The sequence below is a fragment of the Amblyomma maculatum genome, unplaced genomic scaffold, assembly GCF_055883805.1.
Source record: "Amblyomma maculatum isolate TAMU_Amacu unplaced genomic scaffold, ASM5588380v1 scaffold_15, whole genome shotgun sequence".
NCBI lineage: Eukaryota > Metazoa > Arthropoda > Arachnida > Ixodida > Ixodidae > Amblyomma > Amblyomma maculatum.
Genome location: NW_028146740.1, coordinates 8,622,878 through 8,645,846, shown reverse-complemented (window position 1 = coordinate 8,645,846; position 22,969 = coordinate 8,622,878). Strand labels below are relative to the sequence as shown.

Here is a 22,969-nt window from a genome sequence, read left to right as displayed (position 1 = left end):
TCCTCTAATGTTGCAAGGCATGCTCTCGCGTCAAGGTATTTTGTCTGAGATTTACTATTTGTTTTTGAACCAAAAGAGCGACAATAGCTCATTAATCAGGAACATAACGCGAAACCCTCCCCAATTCGCATGTACACGGCGGAAAGAAACGTTGGACAAGTGGCTTTTTATATGCGGGAGCGCTTGCTGCTAAAACAAGCTAGCTCTCATAACGTAAGAATAATATGCTTCTTTATGCCTAAATTATACATCAAGAGCCCTTCGATTTTGGCCTCCTCGGCAATTTCTAGACGAAGCCCAAAACAAATCCGAGGATCACCTAGATCGCATAATAGAATGAAGGCTTCTCAAAGAAAAGAGGATATGTGAAAAATTTTTTTTTTTTTGTGAAAAACAAAACTCATGACCACCATCCGCGGCATGCATGCAAGAGTGCAGCCGACACCGCGAATATCAGACGACATGGGGATGACGTGACGTCGGTTGCCGATGGTTGCCAGACCAGAAAGCTGATTTCGATATTAATAATAAAAATAATTTTTAAACTATCTACTGCACCGAATGACCTCAAATTTCAGGATTTATCTTTTAATGTGTGAGGAGTGAAATTCAATAATTAGTTTATGCTCAAATGTTAGTGCCATGACCCCTTTAACGCAGTCGCGTTATACAATTGCTGATTTCTACTACAGATTCTCTTGAGTATTTTTGCAAAACCTGACGGCTGAATTTTCTGTGCAGATAATACTGTGCGCCTTTACGGCTCTCCCCATGTACCTGTGGATACGATTCAAGAGTGACCCACATCAAATGGAATACGGCGAAGGTAAGGATTGAAGAGAACCCTTCCTATATCACCCAGAAATTAAAAATTGAGGGGAATCCTTGTTGGGCTAGCCAACAGTGCGACAAGAGAAATGATCTTGATGCTCCTTTGTTAGAACTTGCCTTCACCCAGACAATTTCTCTCTTGGAGCATTGCCTAGCATTATCACTCAACGCTTTACCATGTTCTCTAAGAGTTCAATTCCCTTGCCCTCTCTGTACCATAGATTTCTTGTATGCAGTTATTTACATAGCATGCCGTAATTTGCTCTTCAGAAGAGGGAGACGACAAGGACTACAGCTTCACCAGGAACATCACAGAAAGCGTGTAAGTAAAAACTGATTCCTCCCCCGTAAAGCCGATTCATAGGTTCCGCTTAATCGCGGGACATTTTATATTGATGGCTCCAAAACGACACACACACATAAACACAAGCGAAGAAGAACGAGACGGAGCGGCACTCACAACTGATAAGTGTGCAGAAGCAACGTACATAAATGCCCCTACCAGCGCATGCGCAAGAAAGGCATTCAGCATCATGTCGTATAAGAGAAGCAATGCTCAAAAAGCGTTTTCCCGGCCATATACAAATTTATCAACTTTTTTCTGACGCACAAACTGCCTTTCTTTCAACGTAGCTTCCTTCCTCGTAGCTATGAGCAGAAACAGAAACATGAGACGCGGCATCCACTGGAATACAACTGCCATAAACGGAGCAGAAAAAATTGGTCCGGATCTGCAATTGGAATTCAAAATTAGGTAATCGCTGGAGTCCCTGTGCGGAGGAGCGCTATGCGTGACCCGATGTTAATGGAACTGCATCGTCCGTGGGCGGCACAGCTTTCGGAAGCCAATAAGAGATGCGTGCGTTTCGATCTAAAATGCTGTTGTGTTCTGCTGGTTTTCTAGCAGAACTACGTCGAGGGCAACAATAACATTTTCGATTTTTTTTAACGTAGTTGTGGCGCTTTTCTAACGTCACCGATAGGGTTCGTCGATTCTCTCACCTCCTTGACCATCGAGGCAGCCACCATAACAATGCGGCTTGGTTGCTTGGAATGCCGTCGCCTGTCGTTTTCCTGTGCGGTGAGGAGCTATGAGACGCGGCTCCGCCCTCTGGTGGTCTCCGTCCGCACCGTCGTCCGCCGCACGCAGATGAAGCGGATCCAGTGACGTCTTTAAGGCCGATTCATACAATCCGCCGATGGAGCACCACGTCATAAATCGTCACTGGCTTAGCCCCATCTGCAGCCGGCGGACGAAGCGCCGGACGACGGCGCCGACAGAAACCGATGGTGTCCGGCGCCGTACCGCACCTTGCAGCTCCACCACCACAGTGGGAAGTGCTAGGCTACGGCATTACAAGCCAACTACGTCACATTGCTAACTCGATGATTAGGAACGCTAGAGAATCGACGCGCCCTGGATGGATGGATGGATGGATGGATGGATGGATGGATGGATGGATGGATGGATGGATGGATGGATGGATGGATGGATGGATGGATGGATGGATGGATGGATGGATGGATGGATGGATGGATGGATGGATGGATGGATGGATGGATGGATGGATGGATGGATGGATGGACGGACGGACGGACGGACGGACGGACGGACGGACGGACGGACGGACGGACGGACGGACGGACGGACGGACGGACGGACGGACGGACGGACGGACGGACGGACGGACGGACGGACGGACGGACGGACGGACGGACGGACGGACGGACGGACGGACGGACGGACGGACGGACGGACGGACGGACGGATGCTTGCTTGCAGTTTTCGCTCATGCTGCTCTTTGAAAGCATTTATTTTTCTGGCGAAAGTAACACTACGCCAGCCAGCTCGGCTCGCCGCGTATACTCGTATGTCGTAGCCACAAATGGCAGGCGAAACGAATCCGTGTGAAGGAGCTGCCAATTTGGGTCTCTCGTCTCACATGGCACGGTTATGTCAGAATCAGCCAGCCAGGATCCAGATATTCAGGTTACCCCTATAGGCCACTAAGGCATGCTCATACGCCTTGGTTAAAGCGGGGTTTTATATGTGGGCTGGGAGCCCACGCTATCGCTTCATACCCTTAAAGGCTGAGCTCAAGTGTCCCCCATATTTAGATGCGATAAACGCCTTAACCACTACCCCACCGGTGAACTTTGATGCGTTCAACGGAACGCTGGTTCAAAAGGAACGCGTTCCAACAGATAGTGTCGCCGTCGAAGCCGCTGCCGTAGCTGTGTAAAACTGTGCGAGACAAGGGTCGCAGTAACCGGGAAGTATATATCTCCCCAGGCCAGCGTTGAAACTGCGTTGGACGTTGTGGCTACCGGATTGCCTAGTCGAACTGAACAGGCGTTGGTTGTCTTGACTGGGAACATTAATAAATACAAGCCTTCGTTCAAGCTGCAGAGGAGCAGTTTCTACTCGAGTTGAACCAGCACCAACCTCAAACGACCACATATTTGGAAGTAGTTTTGGCTTGGTTTTACACAGATCCTCGGCCGATACAGAGCACGTCGTCAGCAGAGTGGAAACCAAGTCCCACTACTTCACTGATCATCGCAGCGTCATCACTGGTATAAAGAATAAAAACCCTAGTCGTTACCTGAGCAGTTTGTCTTGTCTACACCATAGAGCTAAACCAAACGCTTAACCCCAAGCCACAACCAAAAGCGTAGCCATGTAGTGGTTGCTTTCGCATTTCAACTAGGATTAACCAGAGCTACCCCACAGCTAACCTTTTGGCACCAATGTAGGACACTTCTTAGATACGGAAGTAGAAGAGCGGTTACAGGCATCACCTCGTACTCGTGCTTAAAGAAGCTATAGAGCTGGTGCTGTAAGGATGAATGCACTTTGTGGCATTGTTCGAATATTTTTTTTTTCCCATCGAATACAGATCGCGGGATCGTGAAAAAAGCTGTCCTTGGACAGCTTGGACAGCTGTCCTTGGACAAGTGTAGTTGAATCAGCGCAAATGCGCATCAGTGATGTGCAGATTGAACAGTGCGCGTGTTCTTGCCTTAAAAAGCTGTGCTGGCAATAAACGTGGGAATTCTTGCACTGACCGTGTTGCTGTACGCGTCGTCCCTTTAAGCGGTTACATGGTGTCTGAAGTGGCCCTTTGAGGCCTGCGGAAATCGTTCCCGAGTTGGGTGCGCTATGGAGGCGCTGAAGACACCGGAACTCTTGCGGCTGAATTGTAATGTTGCAGAAAATTGAAAGCGTTTAAAGCAGACATTTGAGTTATATCTGCAGGCGACGGCACCTACGGACCAGCCGAAAACAAGGTCAGTTGTTGGGCGAGTTGGTGACGATGTTCCATATCTACAGCGCGATAAACGGGACAAGAGAACACAATAACGACAAACACAGCGCTGACTGACAACTGATTTTTATTGCTTGTCCAGCCGGTATATATACCCCACTGGAAGGCAGAGATAGAAATCAAGACACATAGATCATGAGTACACATAAAATTCACACTACTACAGGGTCGCATTAACATTCGCATTCGAGATAAGCTGTTTCTTTTTTTGATAATGCCACAGATGGTGCACTTATACAACTTTCCGAGAGCCTCGCTATCATTTGTGCTTCCACCACCTCTCTAGTCAACTGGTCACGATGGCTTCCTAATATCATACACTCATTGTACAAAGGTTGGCAGGCACTCCTATCGTCACCTTCGTCACCTTCCTTGCAGCTGCTGCAGGGCTTAGCCACGTGACCGGTAATAGGGACATGCGTAACGTTATAATAATGTTCTTTTAATCTTTCGTTAAGACATCGGCTAGTCTGGCCGATGTAACTCTTCCCACATGATAGCGGCAGGGAATAGATTACACCTTCCTGGCACTTCACACATTTTTTGGCGTGTCTTTTTCTGCAGCCGCTTGGTTCATCGTTAGCCGAATTAACTTTTTTGACCAGTTTCGAGAGTCGGTTAGGAGCCGAAAAGACAACGTCGACTCCGGCATGCTTGCCAATCTTTCTCAGGTTATGTGATACCTGATGCATATATGGCACCACAGCAAACTTCATCTTCTTTTTATCTGGTCTTTTCTCGCCTTTCATCTCAGCTTTCACTTTTTTCTGTACTTTCCCTGCCACAGAAGTCAGAACGTCAGAAGGGTAACCGGCCTGTGTGAGGCGGCACAGTTGGTTTTTGAAGCTAAGTTCCAGCCTGTGCTGACATGTCTTTTTTACAGCATTGTAAAACACTGAATGAACAATGGCTCTTTTTACGAGCTTTGAATGAGCAGATGCATACGGAAGAATCGGGTTTTGACCGCGCGGCTCGAACGCCCAACAAACATGGGATGAGGTGAAGTGAAATGACAAATCTAAAAACCTAAGAAAACCATTTTCAGGCACTTCGTGCGTTAAGACCGTAGGGTTAAGATGCTCTAAGAACACTGAAAAAACATGACGGAATTTTTAGATCGAAATCGAGGTTGTCACATTCTAGAAACACAAAGTAGTCATCTACAAACCTAAAAATTCCACGAACACAGGACCCTTCAAGGCGTTCTTTCAAAATCCAATCGCGCGATGCCAGGAACACATCACAAAGAGCAGGTGCAAGGCACGAACCAATACAAATTCCATTTCTCTGAATGTATACATCTCCATTCCATTCAGTGAATGTGGATTCTAGGTAAACAGACAGCAATTCAAGGAAACCGCCCGTTGACATCCCGCACTCATTTTGGAATGCTATGGCACCATTCGCATCAATAAGATCATTTACCGACGACTAAATCTCTTCCTGGGGTATCGTGTAGTACAAATCTTTTATATCTATGGAAAGTCCTTGAAGTTTTTTGCTGCAGTTTCCTTCTAGAAACTGAATGACTTCGTCCCATCTTCTTACTCTAAACGGGCCATCAATAGCCAACGCCTTCATGTTACCTTGCAGAAATTTCGCAACGTGCTTCTGCCAAGTTCCATTCTCGGAGATTATCACCCGAAACGGCCACTCAGGTTTATGGGTTTTCACTGTAAAAAACATTTCTAGGCTCAATCCTTGGCTGCTGTCGACCATACTTGAAAGCCTACTCAATTTCAGCCGATTAATTAGCTTCTTTGCCTTACTTTTAACCTTGGCTAACGACACATCATTCCATTTGTAGAACAAAGCTCTTACAGCGTCCGATGCCTTCGACACATACGCATCATTGTCGGGAACAACAAACCCCCCGTCTTTATCTGCAAGTAACAACGAAAACGAACCTTGCTTTAGCCATCTAACCGTCTTCTGAAGAGGTAGTTTCTTGGTAGAACACCTATACCTCGTTAAAACGTCAACCCCTTCAGAAATGCAACGTTCCGCCTCCGTTTTGTCGGCCTGCCTAGAGACTTCTCTCACCATGGCCAGGAGTTCCGGTCTGGTTTTCCTTGGTTCTACCGCGAACTTTGGTCCCTGGCTAAGGACTTGCCGCACGTACCCAGGGAACGAGATAGCCAAGGTTAAAAGTAAGGCAAAGAAGCTAATTAATCGGCTGAACCTGAGTAGGCTTTCAAGTATGGTCGACAGCAGCCAAGGATTGAGCCTAGAAATGTTTTTTACAGTGAAAACCCATACACCTGAGTGGCCGTTTCGGGTGATAATCTCCGAGAATGGAACTTGGCAGAAGCACGTTGCGAAATTTCTGCAAGGTAACTTCAAGGCGTTGATTATCGATGACCCGTTTAGAGTAAGAAGATCGGACGAAGTCATTCAGTTTCTAGAAGGGAACTGCAGCAAAAAACTTCAGGGATTTTCCATAGATATAAAATATTTGTACTACACGATACCCCAGGAAGAGGTTTTGTCGTCGGTAAATGATCTTATTGATGCGAATGGTGCCATAGCATCCCAAAATGAGTGCGGGATGTCAACGGGCAGTTTCCTTGAATTGCTGTCTGTTTACCTAGAATCCACATTCACTGAATGGAATGGAGATGTATACATTCAGAGAAATGGAATTTGTATTGGTTCGTGCCTTGCACCTGTTCTTTGTGATGTGTTCCTGGCATCGCGCGATAGGATTTTGAAAGAACGCCTTGAAGGGTCCTGTGTTCGTGGATTTTTTAGGTTTGTAGATGACTACTTCGTGTTTTTAGAATGTGACAACCTCGATTTCGAGCTAAAAATTCCGTCATGTTTTTTCAGTGTTCTTAGAGCATCTTAACCCTATGGTCTTAACATACGAAGTGCCTGAAAATGGTTTTCTTAGGTTTTTAGATTTGTCATTTCACTTCACCTCATCCCATGTTTGTTGGGCGTTCGAGCCGCGCGGTCAAGACCCGATTCTTCCGTATGCATCTGCTCATTCAAAGCTCGTAAAAAGAGCCATTCTTCATTCAGTGTTTTACAATGCTGTAAAAAAGACATGTCAGCACAGGCTGGAACTTAGCTTCAAAAACCAAGTGTGCCGCCTCACACAGGCCGGTTACCTTTCTGACGTTCTGACTTCTGTGGCAGAGAAGGTACAGAAAAAAGTGAAAGCTGAGATGAAAGGCGAGAAACGACCAGATAAAAAGAAGATGAAGTTTGCTGTGGTGCCATATATGCATCAGGTATCACATAACCTGAGAAAGATTGGCAAGCATGCCGGAGTCGACGTTGTCTTTTCGGCTCCTAACCGACTCTCGAAACTGGTCAAATAGGTTAATTCGGCTAACGATGAACCAAGCGGCTGCAGAAAAAGACACGCCAAAAAATGTGTGAAGTGCCAGGAAGGTGTAATCTATTCCCTGCCGCTATCATGTGGGAAGAGTTACATCGGCCAGACTGGCCGATGTCTTAACGGAAGATTAAAAGAACATTATTATAACGTTACGCATGTCCCTATTACCGGTCACGTGGCTAAGCACTGCAGCAGCTGCAAGGAAGGTGACGAAGGTGACGATAGGAGTGCCTGCCAACCTTTGTACAATGAGTGTATGATATTAGGAAGCCATCGTGACCAGTTGACTAGAGAGGTGGTGGAAGCACAAATGATAGCGAGGCTCTCGGAAAGTTGTATAAGTGCACCATCTGTGGCATTATCAGAAAAAGAAACAGCTTATCTCGAATGCGAATGTTGATGCGACCCTGTAGTAGTGTGAATTTTATGTGTTCTCATGATCTGTGTGTCTTGATTTCTATCTCTGCCTTCCAGTGGGGTATATATACCGACTGGACAAACAATAAAAAATCAGTTGTCAGTCAGCGCTGTGTTTGTCGTTATTATGTTCTCTTGTCCCGTTTATCGCGCTGTAGATATGGAATATTTGAAAGATTTGTTTGTGACCTGGAAACGGGATCAGCACAGTGTAACTTGGGCACCTTGCAGGAATCATTGATAAGGGACCAAATAGTATACGGTACGCTTAATCATCGACTACAGGTGAAAATGCTTCGGGATAGCCAACTGACTTTGCAAAAATAAGAGGAAATGTGCAGAGCAGAAGAGACGGTAGCACAGCGGAACGAAGTAGGGCGCAAAGGGGATGGCTGTGTTGACGCGATTTCGAAGCGGCCGGCGCCTGCAAATAGGAGGAAATAAGCTAAAGCATCTATCCACTGTCATTTGCTGTACGACGTCAGATCACGTTAAAGAACCCCTGGTTATCGAAATTTCCGGAGTCCTGCACTACGGCCCGTCTCATAGCCTAAGTCGCTTTGGGACGGTGAACCCCCCAAACCAACCAACCATTTCGCAAGTGCTTGTGCGTCAGCAAGGGTGAGCGAAGTAAGGGAACAGCAAGAGAAGCACGTTGACATTCTAGAAGTCACCACCGCAAGGTGAGAGATGGATTAGATGGTCAAGGCTCAAGTTCGCAACTGCGCGATCAGATGTAAAGGGGACACCAGATCGCAGGCAAGCCTGTTTCCCATGTCTGTTTACAAAAAAACTGCGAAAGCAGAAGAGCTGAAGCCGACTAACTCTGCCCTGCGGGCGTAAACGGTGGTACCATAATGTGTTTTGGAACGTGTATGCTAGAAGTACTCCACAGGATTACGTCTGGTACAGTCCAATTTTTTGTGTTGAAAAACGGACGGCAGTCCATGCTCGGACTAGAAGCAAGTGAAGCTTTGGGGCTAGTCCAGCGTAGAATATAGGCTGTAGAAAAGACTTAAATGACGACCTTATAAAATTTTCAGGCAAGACTTTCAAGGCCTCGGTTGTTTGCAGCAGGCGTACAACATGGTCCTTTCACCTTATTTGGTATCTGTAGTGCAAACAGCTCGACGAGTTTCACTGCTGCTAGAACTCCTAAAGCAGGAACTTGAAAATCTGGTACGTGGTGGTATAATTGTGAGGATGAACGCACCTCCTGACTGGGTCAGCCCTTTAGTTTTGGAAAAAAGAAAGATGGCGCGCTACGCATTTGCATGGTTACTAGAGATATCAACAAGTAAATAAAGCGGCAGCATTTCCCGTTTCCAAGGGGAGAGGATTTGGAAGCCTGGTTAATCAATGCAAAGTATTTGAGCTGTCTTGACGCGAACTCTGCCTATCACCAGATACCACTTGATGAGCGGCCTACCAAAAACTATACTTTTCTTCACCGTTTGGGAGATGCCAATTTCTCCGTTTGCTTTCGGCATATTTTTCGCACCGGAAGTATTTCAACAGCACATGAGTCAACTATTTGACGGCCTACCGGGCGTAGGGATATATGTTGAAGATATTTTAGCATGGCATTCCAGTAAGCAAGAGCACTATGGGCGGTTGATGGCAGTACTTAAAGCTGCCTAGAAAGCAAGCTGAACTTTTAACGCCCAGAAATGCAAATTTGAATTGAATGAAGTCAAAATCCTTGATGATGTTATAAGCTGAACTGGAATATCGCCTGACCTATAGCTGATCAAAAGCCTGGTGAAAATGCCAACATCCAAGAATGACATCCAGCGGACATTGGGTGCGGTTAACTATTTCACCAGATTTGTGCCATGATTGTCGGAGCTAACAATGCTTTTAGTGAGCATGTCAAATCTCGGTCAGAGTTACAATGTAGAGAAAAACATGTGCTGGAGGGGAAAAAGTTGGCTCTAATTTTGACCACCGCGCCCCTGCTTGCAATCTTTGATCCGTAGAGACAAACTAAGATTAGTTGCGGTGTCGGTGTCTGTGCAGCGTTACTGCAAGACGAAAACGGTGAATGGAGGCCTGTAGCGTATACATTTCGTGTCTTAACACAAGCTGAGAAAACATTATGCACAAATAGAAAAAAAAAAGCGCTTGGAATATGTTTTCGGTGAGAAAGGGTTCACGAGTTTGCGTACGGAAGAAAGGTGCTTATCGAAATTGAACACAAGCCACTGGTGGCGATACCGCGGAAAGAAATAGCTGACATGCCACCGCGAGTGCAACGATTCTTTTTGTGCTTGCTAAAATGCGACTTTGTCTTGCTGTACATTCAGGAGTGCAGCTGCTGCTCGCTGACATATTGTCACGGTCAACGGTGGCACAGCGTGAAGACAAAGTTGGTGGAACACATAATGTTGAGGTTCATGTGGGGTAGTCCTTAGGTTACGTGGTCACCCCCGAAACACAACAGTCGCTACAGCTGAAAACTTGTCGGCACGGCTACGTGCAGACAGGGATGACATGCTCAGTGAGCGGGGAGCCGGAGACAGGTGAACTCAAGCCATTCGAAAGAACTATCTGTCGTTAATGGAGTTGTACTGAAGTGTGCAAAAGTTGTAATTTCGAGGAGTCTGCGACGACTCATACTAGAAAGGATTCGGTTTGGTTTCATTTGTGAGGTTTTACGTACCAAAAACTTTGCTGCCTTCATTCGTTAGAACCTATTCCGAGAGATTCTGGCTTCAAATACTACCAAACTTGCCTTCCACGAATGAATTCATACCACACGGGAAATGTGTACGTTATGAGGGTGTTTTTTCAGCGTTCAACCCATTCTTCAAATCGGTATTTACACAGGACAACGTTTGTCTCCCTAACTTTTCGGTATCGTTTCCTGTCATATCTGACATTGTTATTTCGGAGACTGGTGTCTTAAAACTTGACGTTAAAAAATCACCTGGCCCCGATAATATACCAAATGCTTTTTTGGCGCTATACAGAGTTGTGCGCGAAATACTTATATGTGTATTCACCAGATCATTACGTGAAGGTTCTTTACCGGATTACTGGAGGACAGCCGCGATTACACCTTTGCACAAAGCTGGGAATAAAACGCACATCGGGAACCACCAACCAATTTCACTAACGTCGACATCATGTAAAATTTTAGAGCACATATTTCATAAACCTATATTAGGTTTCTTGGAAGAGAGCAAAGTACTCACAGATTTTCAAAACGGCTTCAGGCCTGGAGTTTCCACAATTACTCAATTAGTTGAGACTGTGCATGACTTCGCTCAGTCGATTAACAAGGGAAAGCAAACAGATGGCATACTTATAGACTTCCGCAAAGCATTTGACAAGGTATCACATAACAAACTAATGCATAAACTAAGCTACTATTTAAAAAACGACAAGATACTTATATGGATAAGGGCATGCCTCTCGAACAGGTGTCAGTTTGTCACTGTAATCAACACTTCATCTAACAGTACCGAGGTTTTGTCTGGCGTCCCCCAGGGATCTGTATTGGGTTCACTTTTATCTAGATTATTTATAATGACATTGTTTCAGGTCTTTCAGTCAATGTGAAGCTGTACGTTGATGATTGTATTTTGTACAAAGAGGTGTCCTCAGTTGATGACCAAGTGTGTCTAAATAAGGATTTCGTGAAAGTGATTGCGTGGCTCAATTAATGGGAGATGTGTGGTTATTTTGAAAAACTGTTTGTATGAAAATCACACATAAGAAAAGGCTCTTCACTTTGTGTACGGTACTAGCAACATGTCTTTGATGGAGGTAATAGAGTATAAATATTTGGGCCTACGGGTTACTAACAACCTTTCCTGCACAAAACACATAAATACTGTTGTAGCAAATTCAATGCGCAAACGTTTTTTTTAGGCCTTCATTGAAGTCTGGCGCCTGCAGTGATAGCATACTCCAGTGATAGCATTAGCATACTGCCGCGAAACCTTCAAAACTGCATTTGTTGTTTTTCTAACAGCCGTCGACATAAAGGCTTTTCACTCTGATTCTGGATCGCGTATCAGTTTTGTAATCTTTGTTTGTTAATGCTCGATGTCGCTAGTCACACCTTTATCAGTTGCGTTGTAGCGTAAAATGCACCGAGATCTGTCTCGAAGATTCCGGCCACTCGTGTGTCTTTCCACAATGTTCCAGCCCGTGCTGGTAGCCGTTTGCGACGTTATCCAGTTTGTTCTGAGCAGCCTTTAAATTGAGCGTTGACGAGTGTGACGAGCAGTCTTTGTTCGACGATCTACGAGCACGTTTGTTGCTATCGCCGCCGCCTAGTTGCTTAGTTGTTTTGCGGGCGCAAGTCAGCCCAATAAAGAGTTGCTTCAGTAGGATCATCGACTCTTAATTTGTGACCTTGTCACCACCACGTGACATCTGGTGGAGGTGCTGCTTATGAGCCTTCAAGCGAAGACCCCAGCCTTGTTCCTGTTACCCTGGAGGAACAGCCAACAGGCCACCGAACTATTCGCCGGCTTCAAGGGCTCCAACCCGAACACGGTCTGCTGTCGGACCCCATTCGATCTCGGAAGGCATCGACGCTGACAATTACCAAGCCTACAGCACCGGTCGTTTTCGTTCAACCCCATGAGGCCCCCTGCTTCCATGGACGACCGGACGAAGATGCAGAAGACTGGATGTACCTTTTCGACCATGTGGCAGAATTCAACGGCTGGAACGACGCCGCGAAACTCAGGGAAGTCTACTTTGTTCGTCAAAGACATGCCCGAGTTTGGTTCGAAAACCATGAGGCAGCTATGAAGGATTGGGAGATTTTCAAGGAAGCGTTTTTGATTGCCTTTTCAAGCGTCGTCCGAAAAGAAAGCGCCCAGGTCTTCCTTCACTCAAGACTTCAGCGTCCTAACGAGCCTGTCCTGGCGTACGTTGAAGAGATGAAGCGCCTCTTTCGCCGCGCCGACCCTAATATGACCGAAGCTGAGAGGGTGAAATTTTTATTGCGAGGCGTTAAAGAATCGCTTTTTGCAAGTCTTGTCCAAAATCCGCCAAAAACCGTAGCGGAATTTGAAACCGAAGCGTCTGCCATCGAGAAAACGTTGGACACCCGGATACGACACGACGAGCGACCACTTGAGCCGGTCTACTCAAGCTACTACCTCAGCGCATCTGCAAGCGGAGAGAACCTTCCTGACCTTATACGGGAAATCGTGCGAGAGGAGCTCCGCCGATTGATGCCATCATCGCAACAACGCCAGGTGGCGACGCTCGCGGACGTCGTCCGTGAAGAAGTCCAACAGACGCTGGGCATTCGCGACGGCTGCGACTGTTCCAGCACAAGAGGCAACAGCGATGAACTACGCTGCTGTATTACGGCACACTGCTCCCCGACGTGATGACTTTCAGAGCCCTCGCCACTACCGTCTTGTTCCTGAAAACCGCCCCTTGGCCCCCGCCCGCCAGAAATACCAACGACCCCCAAGCCACAGGAAGTGCGATGCCTGGAGGACAGCAAACAACCGACCGCTCTGCTTCCATTGTGGTGAGGCAGCACACATCCTCCGTCACTGCCCGTACAGGCGGATCGACCTCCGTGGTTTCGCTGTCGACGCCCCACGACCCCGTCCTGGCGAGCGACCATAGGATATCAACGACGTTCTGCGCTGCGGAGAGCACTCGTCGCCAAGGTGTCTATCACGCTCCCCATCGCCGTACAATGCCCCATCTGCGTCACCGGGCCGCATTTACGTGCAAGGACGGTCTCCTAGCCCCGTAGGGGCAACTAAAGGCAGCAACCTTTGGAGGTGAGGTGGCGCAACGGCGAAAATACGAGTATCCTCCGCCGACCACTGGCCAAGCACCGCATTATAACGCACGAACATGCTCGACCTCTGCACCAAAGCCCCTATCGTGTATCGCTGCGAGAACGCCAGGCCATACGCGATCAAGTTGAGGAAATGCTGCGTGATGACGTAATCCAGCCGCAGAAGAGCCCTTGGGCGACACCAGTCATTTTGGTGAAGACGAAAGTGGCACACTTCGCTTCTGCGTTGATTACGCCGCTTGAATAGCATTACTAAGAAGGATGTCTACCAGCTTCCCCGCATCGACGACACTCTAGACTGGCTTTGCAATGCAAGGTACTTCTCATCGATGGACCTGAAGAGCGGATATTGGCAAATTGAGGTCGACGAAAGAGATCGCGAGAAGACCGCATTCATCACACCGGACGGTCTTTTTGTGTTCTAGGTGATGCCATTTGGCTTCTGCTCTACACCTGCCACATTTCAACGAGTAATGGACACAGTCCTGGCAGGCTTGAAGGGGCAAATTTGTTTGGTATATTTGGACGACGTTGTTGTCTTCTCTTCAAATTTTGAAGACCACCTAAAACGACTACAGACAGTGCTGGAAGCCATCAAGTCATCGGAACTAACGCTAAAAGCAGAAAAGTGTCACTTCGCCTACGAAGAACTCCGGTTCCTAGGTCACATCGTTAGCAAGGACAGTATTCGCCCAGAGCCGGAGAAAACAGCTGCAATCGCAAAATTCCCATCGCCTGCCGACAAGAAAGCTGTGCGCCGATTCCTTGGGCTGTGCGCTTATTATGGACGATTTGTCAGAAACGTTTTTCGAATCGTCGAACCGTTGACACAGCTTACAAAAGCTGACGTACCTTTTAAATGGGAAGCACCGCAAGGAGAAGCCTTCGACGAACTTCAGCGCCGCCTGTACTTGGCCACTTTGATGAAAACGCCGAGACCGAAATTCACACCGACGCGAGCAGTGTGGGCCTAGGAGCCGTTCTTGTCCAGAAGAGTGCCGGACAGGAGAAAGTAAGCGCCTACGCTAGCAGGTCCCTCACAAAAGCCGAAGTCAATTACTCGACGACCGAGAAGTAGTGCCTTGCGATCATCTGGGCCACTTCTAAGTTTCGTCCATACCTATACGGCTGATCATTCAAGGTGGTAAGTGACCATCATGCGCTCTGCGGCTGGCTAATTTGAAAGATTCCCCCCGGCCGCCTTGTCAGGTGGAGCCTACGACTTCAAGAATTTGACTTGACTTTAGTCTATAAGTCCGGCCGGAAGCATTCCGACGCAGACTGCTTATCACGCACTCCCGTCGACGCTCCCCCGAAGGACGATGACGCGACGCCTTTTTGAGACCGGTAAGCGCCAGCAGTTTGGCAGAACTACAGCGACCAGAGCCTGAGCTGAAAGTGCTAGCCGATTACTTAGAAGGAAAGACCACTTGCGACATTTTAATTTTTCTTCGTTCGCGTTACGCAATGGCCTCCTCGTGAAGAACTTCTCACCCAACAGGACTGCGCAACGTCTTGTAGTGCCCAAATACATCGGGCAGGAAAATATGCAGGCGTTACATTATGAGCCCACAGCAGGCCATCCCGGATTTGCACGCACGTTGCTTCGAATCCAGGAGAAGTACTACTGGCCGAGACTGCCTGCCGAAGTTGCCACTACGTGAAGACATGTCGTGAGTGCCAACGACGCAAGACGCCGCCTATCAGACCAGAAGGACTACTAAACCCGCCAAAATAGAAGCCTGGGCGAGTTGGTATGTATACATTCTAAAACAGCGCAAAAGAACAGGGACGAGAGAACGAAACGTAGCGCTCGTGTTGTACGTTTCGTTCTCTCGTCCCTGTTCTTTTGCGCTGTTTTAGAATGTATACTAAAGCTGGGAAGGGGCCGAGGAGATCCATCCCAATTTGTTGAAAGGGCAGGTCAGGGGCCGGAATCGGGTTTAGTATACATTCTAAAACAGCGCAAAAGAACAGGGACGAGAGAACGAAACGCAGCGCTCGTGTTGTACGTTTCGTTCTCTCGTCCCTGTTCTTTTTCGCCGTTTTAGAATGTATATAAACCCGATTCCGCCCCCAGACCTGCCCTTTCAACAAATTGGGATGGATCTCCTCGGCCCCTTCCCAGCTTCGTCTACGGGTAACAAGGGGTTTATTGTGGCCACTGACTACCTTAACCGTTCCGCCGAAGCAAAAGCCCTACCAAATGGTACCGCGGCTGAAGTCGCCAAATTTTTTGTCGAACAAATTCTCTTGCGACACGGCGCCCCAGAAGTGCTCATCACGGACAGGGGAACGGCTTTTAAGGCAGAGTTGACGCAAGCCATCCTGGAATACAGTCATACAAGCCATCGACGAACAACTGCGTACCATTCCCAGACCAATGGCCTTACGGAACGCCTGAACAAAACAATCGCGGACATGATCGCCATGTACGTCGACGCTGAACATAAGACCTGGGACGCCATCTTGCCGTACGTGATCTTCGCGTATAACACGGCAGTCCAGGAGACGACCAGAGCGACCCCGTTCAAGCTTGTGTACAGCAGGGAGCCCACGACGACACTCGACGCACTGCTGCCGCACGTAACCAACGAGGACAACGTCGACGTCGCCGCCTACCTGCCGCGTGCAGAGGAAGCTCGACGACTCGCACGGCTGCGTATTAAAGACCAACAGCGCACCGACAGCCGACGATACAACTTACGACGACGCCACGCAGAGTACAATCAAGGAGACCAAGTGCGGGTTTGGACACTGTTATGTTGGTTAATGTCGGAGAGACTGACGACACGGACCAGCCCAGTTGTGAACAGAAAAGGAACTAAGGTTTATTCAGGATTTGAACTTGAGTCGCGGTTATGTAGGTGGCGCTATCTGGAGCCTTGTTAGGATTGAGGCGGCCACGTAGAGATGGCGCTACAGGATGAGAAGCCGAGTTGCAGTTGTGCGTATACATAACACGCCCTTCTTTAGCAAAAATTGAGAAGGTTGCACACGGAATATCCTGGTTATCTGAAGTCGCTGATTGGGCTTGGATAACGTACAGGAGGCTTGATCCTTCTTCCTGATCGAGTAGTATGAGGTGGGCGAGGAGGTACTTGGAGTGGTTGGGGAGGAAGGACCGGATATTCTGGGTTCTGTTGAGGAGTACTTGAGTCGATTGCCTCGTAGTCTTCCGGCGAAGTTTGGGCAGTAGGACGTTCCGCCGTTCGAGGTCGCAGGTGGATTCGATTTCTTACAAAAATGCCTCCGGTGCCTGTTTTCACGGTGTACCTTCTAGGCTCTGGGCCCATATTTACCACGGTGGCTTTTGTCCAGTTGCGGCTATTTCGAAGCCATACGGGTTGGCCAGGAACAAGCTGGGAAAGGTTTCTTGTGTGCAGGTCAGCATGCTTGTGTTGTTGTTTCTGCCTTTCTTGCAGAAGATTCTGGTGAGCCTCAGTTGGAAAGCTTGGTTTCAAGGCACTTGGTAGTGTTGGTAGAAATGTGCGAAGCTTTCTACCCATCAGGAGCTCAGCCGGTGATTTCGCTCCCGGTATTGGTGTGGAGCGGTAGTTGAGGAGCACTACTGCCAGGTCGTTGCCTTCCTCGGCTGCATTAGTCATCATTGCCTTGATGGTCTGTATTGTTCTTTCCGCTTGAACGGGGTACAAGGGAGAAGACGGCTGGTGTGTCACGTCCCACTCACGGAAGAACTTACCAAGCTCGTCGCTGTCGAACGGTGGTTCCTGATCAAATACGATTGTCGCAGGAATGCCAAATCTGGCAAATGTTTCTTTCAGTACCTGTATCAGCAAACTTGCTGTGGTTGTTCTCATCTGCCGAACCTCTGCATACTTGGAAAAAAATCGACAATCAGCAGGTATGTCTTTCCCTGCAGATGGAAGAAGTCCATGGCGAGTTGTTGGCAAGGTTGATCAGGATGGGCTCGGTCCAATAGAGGCTGGTGTGGATTGCCAATTTGATGTGATTGACATATGTAGCAGCTCTTGACCAAAGTCTCGATGTCCTGGTTTAGAGTTGGCCAATACACATTCTGGCTTGCCAAACCCTTGCACGCTGAAGCGTAGGCCACGGGTCTGCCTTCTTGCAGCAAGACTGATCCCATTCCGTAGGAGCTGGCGTCCGTAGAAATTGTCACGGGCTTTGATGGATCAAAATAGGGAAGAACGGGTGCCGTAATCAACCTTGACTTCACGAGCTTGACGATGCCGGTATGTTGTTGCGTCCAGTGCCACTGAGCATCCGCCTTCAGTAGTTCACGAAGAGGGCTTGTGAGTTCCGAAAAGTTGGCAATGAATTTCGTCAAGTAGGTAACCATTCCAAGAAATCTCTGCAGTTCTTGCTTGTTTGTTGGCAGTGGCATAGACTCGAAGGCTGTCACCTTTGCTGGATCTGGAGCAATCCCATGGGATGATAGTTGGTGTCCAAGGTATGTAATGGACGTTAAAGCCAGCTGAAGCTTTTCCTTGTTAAGTTTCAGGTTGTTGGCTCCGGCGATGGTCAGCACCTGTCTCAGGTCGCGCGCATGTTCTTCAAGGTTTCTTGATGCCACAAGGATGTCGTCAAAATAGGGCTTGACAATTAGTTGCTGCTCAAACACCCTGTCTATGGCTTGTTGGAAAAGTTCAGGAGCTGTTACAAGGTCAAATCGAATCCGAAGGAAACGATAGCGTCCCCAGGGCGTCGTGAAAGTGCACAAGCGCGAGCTTGGCTCGTCTAGGACCAGCTGGTAGAATGCGCTTTTGAATCGAGAACAGAGAAAATCTTAGCACCATTCAGCGTCGCGAACAACTCTTCAGGGACTGGAACCTGATATTGCTGTCTTTTCACAGCTGCGTTAAGGTTGCGAGGGTCCAAACACAGTCTTACGTTGCCATCGCTTTTGTGAATAATGACAACTGGGTGAACCCACTCAGAAGGCTCTGTCACCTTCCTTATGATGCCGTTCTCTTCCATCCGTTGCAGTTCGGCCTTCACTTTGTGCTCTATTGCGCAGGGTACTCGGCGTGGAGCTGACACCGTAGGAATCGCTCCTTCTTTCGGTTGTATAGAGCACACCCGAGGCAATTTCCCAATGCCTTCAAATACATCAGAAAAGCCGTCGAGCACGCTCCTTATGGTCTGGGTGGCTGTGCATGCAGTTACAGTTGTTCGGTGCGGCTGTACTCTTTTGATGAGCTGCAATGCCTTGCATGCGTCGGCGCCTAAGATTGGCTTTAGCCGCTGTTTGACGACGAGGAAATTCAAGATGCAGGCGTTTTCGCCCGCTGAGCATTGCAGTTGGCATTCAGCATATATAGGAAGTTCCTGCCCGCTGTACGTCGTCACTCGTGCATGCGTCGGCTTCATGTCTGGTTGCATACGCCAGTTTCTGATTTGATGCATGGGCATGATGTTCACGTCGGAGCTGGTGTCCAACTTTAACCCGATGCTGTGACCATTCACGCAGACTGTTTCGAACCATTCTGAGGCACTGTTTACGTTGAGGAGATCGAGGCTCTCCAGGAAGAATTCCTGTTGCTGATCCTGCTGCTGAGGACCTTCAAGGAGCCCGATTCGCTGTCTTGAGGAGCTGCTGCCTCGTTGGCGTTGTTTACACATGCTCGAAAAATGCCCGAATTTGCCGCAGGCGTAACAGATGTGACCGTAAGCGGGGCAGGCGCGTGGCTTGTGCGTTGTTCCACAGCGCGAGCATTCGCGTTGCGGCTTCTGCTGCGGAATCGAATGCGGGGTCCTCGAAGCTGGTTGTTTTGATGAGTTCCATCTTTTCTTATTGTTTATGGCTTGCACTTCAAGCTTGGGCTCTTGCAGGTCTTTTACGTGCTTCGTAGAAATCTCTGCTGCTTTGCACGTTATAATTATCTTGTCAAGCGTGAGGTCCCGTTCACGGGAAAGTCGCTCCCTCAATGCTGCGTCTCTAATTCGGACAACGATGCGGTCCCCTATGAGCCTCTCTGCTTTTTCTGCAAAGTCGCATTTTTCTGCTTGCCTCCGGAGGTCAGTTACAAGCTCGTCGAACGGTTGGTTTGCTTTTTGTTGCATGCTGTTGAAGACAACCGACGCCTGTATTACGTTTTTGTATGGCTTGTACAGAGCGTCGAACTGCTCGAGGAGGTACGTAACTTGATCCGGCGTCTGCGCGCCGTCGGCGCTCAGGGGGGCCGCGGGGTCCGAGAACATGGAGGAGTAGGGCCTTGCGAGTAGCGGGAGGTTTGCTGGCGTACTCACATGCGAGTTCGTAGATGTTGTAGGCGTCTTTCCAGTCCTCCCATGCCTGGTGCGGGTTTGTCGCCGGGCTCGAAGTGAGGAGGTGGTTGCAGAAACACACCGGCCATATTTACTGGGTTCTAGGTTATTCTGACACCATGTTATGTTGGTTAATGTCGGAGAGACTGACGACACGGACCTGCTCAGTTGTGAACAGAAAAAGAAATAAGGTTTATTCAGGATTTGAACTTGGGTCGCGGTTACGTAGGTGGCGCTGTCTGGAGCCTTGTTAGGATTGAGGCGGCCACGTTGAGATGGCGCTAAAGGATGAGAAGCCGAGTTGCCGTTGTGCGTATACATAACAGACACCAGTTCGCCGTCGCAGATTAAGTGAAAAGTTGGTGCGTCGATACTTTGGGCCGTACAAAATCATTCGCCGCGTCGCACCACTGGACTATGAAGTCATTCCCGACGGAACGTCAGCATCACAACGGCGACGCGCACGCCCAGAAATTGTACATGTTGTACGACTGAAGACATTATGCGCGTTAAAGAATGTGTGGTGTTTAAACTTTGCAGTGTTTATGTTTAAGTTGCTTTGTTTTGGAACATCGAGGCGATGTTTTTTTAAGGTGGGAGTAATGTCGCGAAACCTTCAAAACAGTATTTGTTTTTTAACAGCCGCCGGCATAGAGTTTTCACTCTGATTCTGGATCGCGTATCAGTTCCGTAATCTTTGTTTGTTAATGCTCGATGTCGCTAGTCACACCTTTATCACTTTCGTTGTAGCTCAAGATGCACCAAGATCTGTCACGAAGATTCCGGCCACTCGTGTGTCTTTCCACAATGTTCCAGCCCGTGCTGGTAGCTGTTTGCGACGTTATCCAGGTTGTTCTGAGCAGCCTTTAAATTGAGCGTTGACGAATGTGACGGGCATTCTTTGTTCAACGATCGACGAGTACGTTTGTTGTTATCGCCGCCGCCGAGTTGCTCAGTTGTTTTGCGGGCGCAAGTCAGCCCAATAATGAGTTTCTTAAGTGCGATCATCGACTCTTCATTTGTGTCGTCGACCTTGTCACCACCACGTGACAATACAATTCCCCCATCCGGCCGCTCTTAGAATATGCCGCAATTATCTGGGACCCTTTCACATTAACCAACATTCATAAACTAGAGCGAATACAGCACAATGTAGTTAGGTGTTTATTTAACTGATACTGCCGTGCATCTATCTGTCTGTGAGCTCGTGAAACGCAGCGGTTTACCCCCAGTTAGTGGGCACAATCGTGTCTGTCGATGAAAAGTTTTATTTCAGCTCATAAAAGGTGACTCTAATATTAATTGTTTTATTTCTTTTGTTTATTCCTCAGGTTTTAACACGAGACAAAGGCACGATCTGACAAAAACTCAATTGAATTCTCGAAATAACTCCTTTAAATATTGTATTTCTCCTAGAACAATTACTGAGTGCACGAACTTAAGAGTGAGACTGTTACTCAGAATAGGGCAGTAATATTTGAAAAGTGCCTGGAAATGTTATGAAGTTTATGAATTTGAAGGTGTGTTTACATGCTTGTACTTCATTTTTTCCCCACCCTGCTATGATCTGTACTGGATCGCAGTATCTATACATAAAATGAAAATAAAAAAAAAGTGACACAGGCTAGGAGAAACGCCTTTGCGGTGGACTGCGGAAATTTCGACCACCTGTGGTTGTGTAAAATGCATTGTCATATAACAGCCCACGGGCGCCCTGCTTTTCGCCTCCATTGAAAAGCGGCCGCAGAGGCCGGCATTCTATCCCACATCCTTGGCAGCAGTAATCGAGCTCCGTACCACTGTACCACCCCGGCTGGGGCGGAAATGACTCATGCTGGTCACCTCTGGTTGCAAAAGTGTAAGGAGAGGGCGCGAAATCTCATCGTTTGGCCTGGTATGAATGGGAACATCGCGGCCCGCTTAGACAGCTGCGCAACACGCAGAAAATACGTGCACAGACAGCCACAGGAACCATTTCTAGTGCGACCAGTTCCATAATGTGGTTGGTACAGGGTTGGCGTGGATATCGTTTTGTATGCGGGCAAGTCGTATGTGGTTCCTTATGATGCTTTTTCCAATTTTCCCGAGATCAACGGGCTGTAAGAAACAACCGCGGAAAACACATTTCAGCCCTTAACACCATGTTCGCCAGGTACAGTGTACAAGTGGAAGTCACCACCTATCGGCTCCCTATACGTCAGAAAGCAATATTATCTAACAATAAATTCCATGTTTAACCTACACTGTAAAAAAAAAAAATTGGTCGAAATGACGGAAAATTCTTGGCAGCCCTATTTGCAAGCATTATCAGTCATTTCAACTGATGGTGCTTTTCGTCATTTTGATGTTTACTTTTTAAACTGGAATAATACACTTGGTATAATACACTTAGGCCGTCAGTATGATGGCTGGCTGCCATTTTCATATGATGGTGTTGTTAATCATTTTGATGTACTGTTTGTGAACCAGGAATACAACGGAGTCATCAATGTGCCATTGTACAATGTGCCGTCATATTGAAGGTTGTTGAGTCAGTTTGAAATACATTTAAAGCGTCAATATGACAACTTGACATATTTTCACTTCACGCTCCAATGACATTAAGTACTTTTTTGTACAGTACAGCTACAGTTAAACATCTTATCCTTCAACACAAAGCATATTTAAGCCATCAATATAATGCTATAAGAATCCACCAATATCATTTAAGCTATGTGAATATGAAACACATTTATTTAGAATTCCCTACAGCCTCGGTTGTACGACGCTGAGCAAAATTTAAGTTAAGCTTTGTGCCGCTCTGAAATCGAGCCTCAAGAGTAAAGTTCAACTGCTTTTTATGTCATTTGGATCTGTTCCTTTTTATTTTTAATCACGGACTTCCACTGCTGCTGCTGTTAAGCTGCAGTCTGACTTGCAGAATATATTTAAACAAGTCACAAAAATTTGCACTTTTAAAAAGGCCGTTATTGTTATAAATGCGCTAAAATGTAATGTAAAAATAAA

At 47.5% G+C, this 22,969-nt stretch overlaps 1 pseudogene; it reads left to right on the top strand.

Annotated features, from left to right (window-relative positions):
- LOC146172009 (transient receptor potential cation channel subfamily M member-like 2) overlaps positions 1-22,969 on the top strand; it is a 765,506-nt pseudogene that overhangs the window by 545,120 nt on the left and 197,417 nt on the right.